Consider the following 9,847-nt stretch of genomic DNA (forward strand, 5'->3'; position numbering starts at 1 on the left):
TAGTTTTTGCTGAGTGATGTGTGACAATAGCGAGTTTGCTATTAGCTATTATTCAGTTCAATAAATAACCAAAAAGAAATATTTTTACACCTCTTTTCCTCATTTCATGAAGTACCACTGTGCACCTGCTGATTTCAAGTTTCCCTACTTTACTGAACTCAGACTGGTCAACTCATCACCAAAACCGTTTAATTTTATCTTTCCACTTTTCTAGCAGTCGCGAACTGGGTTTGGTTGAGATCGACCCTTAATTAGGTGTGAAAATATTCTGATGGTTCATACTGCACCAACATATGTTTAACTATTTGACTTATTTGCTTTCTTGCCAAGAGTTAGAGGAGAAATTTATGCCACTTTCATGTATGTTTAGTAAAGATGAACTACCGCCATTAGCTGGTTAGCTTCCAACCATGATTCCATATATATTCAACCGAATACAATACAAAGACAGGATATTGAATGTTCAGATGAACAGATAAATTTTATTGCTTTTTGTGCACCTGAAACACATTCTAAAAAAGTTATGCATCACACATGCATAAGGTGACAAAATGTGAAATGAATCTGTTTTGAACCTCGTGTAACTCTCTGTATGCCTTCCTTGAGTGTTTTTTTTTTTAATGTTTACTGACTCAAACTTTTAGACACCCTCAGACCTCCAGACTGGATGAGCAGCCGTCAGGAAACAGACCCCGCAGGCCTCCGAGACCACCCTTCATCATGGCAATGTTGCAGCCCAGCGACATGGCAAATGTAAATGCAGAATCAAATGTTTCCGCTGCATCATGGGAAGATTGTGTGACTTTGATAAAACTTCTCAGACCTTCAAAACTTCCTCAGTCTGGACACGCAGATTCACTATTTGTTTACCTGTTTTCATCATTAGTTTATTTGTCTAACACCTCAGATTGGCCCGGTGCCTCAGTGATTTAGAGTTGTTACTTTCTTGAACTGACTCTTCTGCTAATGAGACCCACCTCTCAGACACGAACCATAATCGGGGCTTGTTTTGCTGCGGGGTGAGAACCTGTAATTTGATCTCAGAGGTATTGCTCTATGTTTCTACGTGCATAGTTGCATGTTTGTCTGCAGGATCGATGTTACATCATGTGTTGTCCATATAGTGATGTTTATGTGAGCAATCATGTTCATGGAAACAACAGTTTACTCCATTCTTATGCAAAAAAAAAAAAATCTTATTACTTAACAATTAAAATTACATCAGGGTCAGTGTTTTCTGTGGTTTCACAAATTTCAGTCATTTTATAGTCACTGATTGTTTCATTTACACAGCTTAAAGGAAAAATGTGTAATTTATTTACTGCACTAAGTCATAAAAGAGATTAAGGAAACATACTAGTGTGGAACGTCTGTTTTTATTTATCCTGTGTGATTTCACACACGGCTCATTTCACATTTATTCACTTTACATGAAGCGTAAATGAATACATAATGTTTGCTGCATGAGTTGGTGTCTTAAAAATATGATTTGCTCAAAAAGGGAAAGGGATTATCTGCCTCTATGAATTTAACAACTTGTACATATTTTCAAAGTTTTCTCTTTAATAATGTAAACAATAAATACAATAACAAACCATTAGAAAGAGATTAGAAAGGCAAGCTGCTGAAATGTTTGTATAATACATGATGAAAATTACACTAAATGAAATGTGCCACTCATTAATAACTGTCAGGTCCAACAGACGAGGATAATAGAAGACTGCTCTGAAGTTTTGGGGTCAAGCTCAGTTTTGAAGGCCGCTGTCCAAAGCAAAGACTAAAAAATTAGTGTCAGGTTTAATGAAATGGCTCACACTGTTAGCGTAAATGTAAATGATCAGATCTGAAGGTTGTGGGTTCAAACCTGATATGAGCTTTTCTTTTTAAAAAGCTACATGTCATGATTTGAGGGAAAGTTTACAACCAGTCCAAGTCATTAATTCATCCAGCTACGTGTTTGATTCGAGACTTGACACTTTGAGTCTGATGTAGAAGTTTGGAAGCGGACGTCTCATTAACAAGTGTCAAACAATGAGAAACAAGCTGCTCTTTATACAGAGACATACACACTTGCATACATACACACATGCACGTGACAGCGCATGCATGTGCACACACACAGACACACGCAACCTCAGTGATACATCTACTGCTATTAATACTGCTTGCATTATGGTGGGGATACTAGTCAGCAGCGAGCATCAGGCACACTCAAAATTTTGTGCAAAATTTTCTAGTTAGAATTAATTTAAGATTAGATCTTTATTTGGTGCAGCCAAAAAAAAAAAAACTTTCCAGGAACAATGTCTCAGTTACTCAGACAATTTTGTGACTTTGGCTGATCTGACTCTTTAAAATGAACAAAATCTAGAATCAAACTGTCAATAATTTTGTGGGAATTTATCTCCGTTATAACTTTATTTTCATTACCAGGAAGACACTGAATTTAAAATATTAAGATTTCACTTCATCATAAAACACAGATGTTGGTTAATACTGAGAGTAAATATGTTACTTCAGAGAAGATGTTCTCTCAGTTGGTCGTCTTCCAAGATGTCCTCCACTGAGGCTTCATTTCTACAAGTGAGAGACAAATAAAAGTGTTAAAGGGACAGTTCAGATTCACCAAGGTCTCATAATAACACAAACTAACAGATCGAGTCAGTGGAAGACCAGTAACTCCTGTGTTCCATGAAGTAAAATGACTGTTTTTGCAATATTTGGCTTAAAAAAACAGCAGTTTATCTTTAATAATTCTTTAAATACTTAAGAATAAGTGGATTATAGAATTTTAAAAGGATCCCTACAGTATTCAAAATGCTTTTTCAACACAAGTATTTCATTCTATTTTTCTTTTTTAATTAAAATGTAATTTTTCTGTCATAATCACAATATAAAAATGTGTCATCCTTCAATTTAAAAAAAAAAAAAAATGCAAAACGTTATAAATATAAGAAATGGGTACAAACCCTCTATGGTACAGTGTTGCCACTTGGTAATATACCTACATCCCTAATTATGGTGAAATACTTTACTTTGATTGATAAATAAAGTGCATTTTTTTAATTTTTTGATATACTTTGATATACTGAAATCAACAGAATATTATATAAATAAATATTAGTACCTTATAGAAGGTTTGACAAAAGAAAATGTAATTGTTTGGATGACAGACTGTACACATGCCTTAGCAGTTAGCATAATTCTTATTCTTTAAAGATTTTTAACATAAAATAAGTTCCACATATTTTACAAGGAAACGTGCCTCTACTTTTTCTGACTGAAATAACTGAAGAAGAAGGATTTGAAAATCTGTAACTTAATGGAAGAACTTGCAGAGAACCTCCAGGACTCCTCTCAGTTATTTATTTATTTTATTCTATTCTATTTATTTTTCTTTTTTCATTTTCACTTGGTTTAGTTTATATATGTATATATATTTATTTTTTTCAAAAACAACATTTAGTTTCATTCACTTTTATTTTACATGTGAGTGCCATATAATACCTGTCTGTTGTCTGGAAAATAAGTGTTTGATACTGATCTGTGCCACATATGTATGTAATGTACAGTGTACATTTAAAAAAAAAAAGTGGTGATGAGGTGGTGGTGAGGTGGGTTGGGCGGGGGTCGGTTCTGGTGGCAGGTACTTTTGGTGGTGTGGGGAGTTTCGAGTCTACCATTGGCAGAAATCTCGGCAGAATTCTGCCGAGTCCCCACCACTGGTAGACTCGAAACTCCCCACACCACCAAAAGTACCTGCCACCAGAACCGACCCCCGCCCAACCCACCACCCACCACACCACCCACACCTTGTCTTGACCTTTTGTCTTGTTACTTTTTTTCTTGTTATGTCTTTTTTTTGTCTTGTTATGTATTTTACATTGATTTTTGTCCTGTTACTTTTTTTCTTGTTATGTCTTTATGGCTTTTGTTATGGCTTTTTGTCTTTGTCTGTTAAAAAAAGACAGTGAACCACTGACAGTGACACACCTTGTCTTGACTAATTTTACTAATGAAAGTTTTTGCATGTCAACAGCCTTTTCTAACCATTTTCAGCCATAAAACTATAAAATATTAAACTTTGCTTCTACTCAAGCCTTGAACAGCTGTGGACATTTCCTTCATTGAGGACACGTATCACGAACTTTATTTATAGTTATTTTTTCACACCCCCTGTGTACATTAACTGCCACATCTATCTGCAATGACCTCTCTGTACCACACGGGGGAGACACTGCTCATCCTGAAACCATATCACAGATTCATCAAAGCTCAACACATCAAATAATAATAGTAACAACAATAAAACTATACAATTAACACGTATGATATTTCGTTTGTATCATATTTGATATGTTAGGAATTTATTTCTTTTATGTTAGGAATTTGATTAATCATAAGAGCTTTTATTTTTATCATAGCCAAGATTTGTGTGTGTGTGTGTGTGTGCGTATGAAAATCTGTTTAAACAATTATTAGCAAGTGCTCAATGGATAATAATTGTTTGCATCACAAAGTGATTCCATTGAGAGCAGGTTGCATGTATAAAATTAAATAGAATAAAGAGTCACAGATCTTATATTTTATATTTTATCGACCTGCTGTATCAAGTAATGATCCTTTGTTCTACCTGTGATACCTGTCGACTTACAGAAGAAAAAAAGTGTAGAAATTATGATTTTGCTTCATTAAACCGTACTGTAAACCACGTGGTATAGTCCAGGTCCTCACACTCCTCTACAAATGTAGTTGGAAGGTTCCGCTTCTGGTTTGGCAGTCGGCCTAACAACAGGTGGTGCACATGGCACCAGGTCAGGTCAGTGTATCGTTTGTTCATTGGATTTTCCTTTCAGAAACGCTGTTAAAAACAAAAGACAGAGGTTATTTGATTATTCTTTTAAAATGCAAACATTAAAATGTTAATACGAGGCATTTGTCTTTGTCGTGGTCAAAAAGAGACGAGGTAATTTAATTCATTTTCTATGAATGGGAGCTGGCCATCCGGGTACTTTGCTGCTACATCATGCCCCCTTTTTGGTGGAAACCTGCACTGTGATTGGACTGGCGGCTAATGCAAAATGTATGCAGATTCAACGCATAGAATAAGAAAACTAAACTAACTAAGAGCCAAAGTCCTCAGGCCAGTCAGGCCAGTCAATATCTTCACTATTTTGCTGTTTTGGTACTGTCGCACCAAACCCCATTCTAAAAGCAGGTGTTTTATAGTAGAGCCGTACTTTTTGACAGTCAAAACTTTATTTACAACATCACTAAGACTCTTTTCTGATATACTTTGATCTACAGACACAATCGGCACACATGTCATTAACTCAGCAAACATCATTAATTATTTGTGATGAATTGTTTGACACAAACACAAACTCACTGGTCGCTTTCACAGTGTTTTCGCCCAAAGGGGGCGTGGTCGTGGCACGTGACGTATGGCTGCTCTCATTCATTTCGTATAGACCAAGAACAATAAAATAACTAGAACATAGAAAGGAAAAGTCTGACCAAGGTGCTTTTTAACTACTTGATTTGTGACTGAAATTAGTTTCAGAAATGAGAAAACATTTTCATGATGCTTGAAGGTTTTTAAGAGTAAGATTTTAAGGATTACTTACCAGAAGAAAATAAATATAGGAATTGAGGCTTTCTCTATATTAATTGAGATTCATTCATTCTAAAAAATAATAAATATAAAAAAATGAAAACTGTTTTTTAAATAATATGTGATGTTTATGTCGCAAAAATAGCATAAATATATACAATAAAATAATAAGAAATAGTTATTTTTCCATAGATGAACATTTTATGGCAAGAATTTAAAATTCTGACAAATCTCTCAATCTTTGAAGACTGGAAAAGATTGTATGATCATTGAGAGGAATTTTATTATGGTTAATGTCATAAATTATAAATATAATAATAATACAAATAACATGTTAAAATTAATAAATAAGACATAATATTTGCTTGTAAATGTTATTATAGAATAGAAACAGCAAATAATTAGAATAATTTTCAGTGTGAAATACAGCTCATCAGCTATTATTAAAGTTTTTTTTTTCTTCAATCAATCTAAATTAACCTTATTTGACAGCCTCAATTCCTCGACCTGTTTTCTTCTGGTAAATAATCTCATGAACCTAAAACCTAACGTTTAACATAATGAATTGATCGTGCAGTTTTTCTCATAAGATCAGTCATTTTGCTGACAAACGAAGTAGAGAACTTTTATTTTCAAGGCAGCACAGTGGAAAAATAATTGACAGAGCGCAACATTATTCATCATTATAATTAGATGATTTTTCCTTTCTGTTTTCTAGTCTTTTTATGTTTTGGTGCACCAAGTAAAAAATGAAAACCATTTCTTAAATTTAGTTAGTTCACAACTTTTTGACCATGACAAAGAAAAATGCCTTGTATTTGCATTGCATTTTGTACTTTAAAGGGACAGTTCACCCCAAAAGAAAAAATACATGCTTTCCCCTGGCCTGTAGTGCTATTTGTGCATCTAGATCTTTTTGGTGTGAGATGTAGAGTTTGTGTTTGTGCTGCTCAAAACACCCCAAAAAGTATGTTTAAAAATTCAAAACCTGGCTAATCCACAGACCTTGGTGTGAATAAAATACTTCCTTTATGAAACTCCTCACAACAAGGTCTGTAGATTTTTCTAAGGAGACACTGGTTTTAAATGTATGTTTTTATGGGTTGTTTTGAGCATCGCAAATGAGTGCCATCTAATTCTGTTATACTGGAGAGAAGCCGATATCTCCAAAACTCTACAATCACACCAAAAACATCTAGATGGATAAATAGCACTACAGGTTAGGGGGAAAGTATGTATTTTGATTTTTGGGTGAACTCTCCCTTTAAAAAGAAATACCCACTTGTTTTTTACTGCCTGTTTCTGAAAGGAAACATCCAATGAGCAAACAATACACTGACCTGACCTGGTGCCATGTGCTCCACCTGTTGTCAGGTCACTGCCATCACAACCCTGACTTGGCAGGCCCCCCTGCACTATTTGACATGCCGGGTGTATGAAGTAAAATTTAAAGGTTGTTTTTTTTGGCATTTTTGCCTTTATTGACAGTGACAGCTGAAGGTATGACAGGAAAGGGGGGTGAAGAGACAGGGGATGACATGCAGCAAATGAGCCACAGGTGGCATTCGAACCAGCGGCCGCTGCAGAGGACTAACAGCCTCAATACATGGTGCGCACGCCCTACCGACTGAGCTATAGGGGCGTCCCATGAAGTAAAATTTAAGCATAACCCTCTCCTTCTATCTCTCCGGAGCTTTGGGGGGGTGGGGGGGAGATACAGCCCCCTCACCTTCCACCGATCAGAGCCCCTACTGCCGCAGCGGGATTCGAACCAGACAGTACACCGCCTGCTGACCACCGTAAGGCCGTTATGGAATCCACTGCACCACCAGTGACCCCTCACACTGAGACTAGTTCTCCGGGCGCTTTTAAGTCTTCGCTTTGGGTGTTGGACCTCAAAAATTCACTGAGGATGATAAGGATCGAACACACGACCTCAAGCTCCCCAGCCATCCTCTTACAGCCTGAACTATTGGATCAGGTAGTTAGCTTTAGTTTCTCAGAGGTTTTCACTTTTTTCTTTGGACTCTGGTCTTCAAAAGTCACTGAGTCTCATAAGCATCGAATTCACAACCTCAAACTTTAAAGCCATTGTCTTACAACCTGAGCTATTGGATCAGGTAATTATTTGTCGGTTCTTAGAGGTTTTCATTTCATTCTTTGGACTCTGGCCTTAAAAAGTCATTGAGTCTCATAAGAATTGAACTCACAACCTCAAACTCTCAAGTCATTGTCTTACAACCTGAGCTATTGGATCAGACAGGTTTGGGCTGTTTTTTAAAAGATTTTCTTCACATATTAGACAAGAAAAAGTGGAAAACTGATTGGATTGGATTGGATTGGATTTTTCTGCTTTATCTCATCATTTATTATCCTTATAAGGACCTTTACATACTTATTCAAAGTTGTATTTATTAGTGACAATACTAATACTTTGAAAAGTTTAGGACTGGGGGAGCTTGGATTTGATCCACCCACCTCAGGTTCCAGACATTAGCTGCTTATCTTGTTGAGCTATTCCTGCATTTGGTTTTTTTTTGTTTTGTTTTTTATTGGTACCTGTGGTGTTCTTAACTGTGGTTGTATATTTGAATTATTTCCCTTGTAAAAGCAAAAGCGGGGGGGGGGTCGGATCTGGAAGTAGCTTATTTTGGTGTTGTGGGGTAAAGATGCAACAAAGTTAAAAAAACAAAACAAAAAAAAACAAGTGTTAAGAAGGAGCAACACAGATCACATTAAGATTTGTTGTTCTTCCGATGACATGGTGCCAACAGCATAAACATGTACAAATTCTATGTTGTGCCTCTGTTTATCGTATTACATCTGTAAAATATATATGAGGGTAATCCTAATGCATTGAGGGAAGGGGGGCTGAAGTCGCAGAAGGGGGGAATTGAACTGGAAACCTCATGGCAACAAACCCAGGAAGGAAACCACTACACTAATCCAACCGCGCCACCCACCCCCGCATTTTTTTTTTTTCTTAAATGTCAGAAACTCGGTGGACTCGGCAGACTCTTGCTGACGTGGGACCGACATGGCTGTGCTACACTTGGTAGACTTGGTGCACCTACTAGACCTGCACACTTATGAACACCAGCAATGTCACTACCACGTCAGCAGGGGGCAGCACAGTCTCCACCACTTGGACTGGCCTATTTTTCACACTTTATTTTGATCCTTTCAACTTTTTTTATTTAAGCTAAAATGATCTGTGGACTCCATAAACATGAAGACCATAACTAGATCACATAGGTAGACAATCTGAGTTATCTCAAGTGTAAAAAATAAACAAAAATGTCATAAAAGTGATCAATAAGAGTTCTCTGTGGTTGTGATTCTTGTATGATAATTAAAAATGAAGAAGAACTCTTGGGAACACAGACACAGTTGGATTGAATCATATCAAATAATAATACAATGGTGATAAATGTTCTCCTCCAATCTTCCAATCGTCAGACACTGAACTCTGGAGTCTAACCACCAGCCACAATTTCCTCGACTGTGATAGGCCAGTCCAAGTGGTGGAGACTGTGCTGCCCTCTGCTGACGTGGTAGTGACATTGCTGGTGTTCATAAGTGTGCAAGTGTAGTAGGTGCACCAAGTCTACCAAGTGTAGCACAACCATGTCGGTCCCACGTCAGCAAGAGTCTGCCGAGTCCACCGAGTTTCTGACATTTAAGAAAAAAAAAAAATGCGGGGGTGGGTGGCGCGGTTGGATTAGTGTAGTGGTTTCCTTCCTGGGTTTGTTGTCATGAGGTTTCCAGTTCAATTCCCCCCTTCTGCGACTTCAGCCCCCTTTCCTTAATGCATTAGGATCACTGTCATATATATTTTACAGATATAATACGATAAACAGAGGCACAACATAGAATTTGTACATGTTTATGCTGCTGGCACCATGTCATCGGAAGAACAACAAATCTTAATGTGATCTGTGTTGGTCCATCTTAACACTTGTTTTTTTTTTTTTTTAAACTTTGTTGCATCTTTACATTTGAGTACAGTCATGGTACAGTGTTTTTCAGCCCTGGTCCTCAGAGCTCACTCATGTTTTTCATGTTGCATGTTTTAGATGTTTCTCTGCTCCAACACACCTCATTCAAATGATCAGCTGATCATCAACCTGATCATTTGAATCAGGTGTGTTGGAGCAGAGAAACATCTAAAACATGCAGGGCAGTGAACTCTGAGGACCAGGGCTGAAAAACACTGTACCATGGCTGTACCCA

This window comes from Lutjanus erythropterus, chromosome 24 (genome assembly GCF_056507025.1).
Source record: "Lutjanus erythropterus isolate fLutEry1 chromosome 24, fLutEry1.hap2, whole genome shotgun sequence".
Classification (NCBI taxonomy): Eukaryota; Metazoa; Chordata; class Actinopteri; order Lutjaniformes; family Lutjanidae; genus Lutjanus; species Lutjanus erythropterus.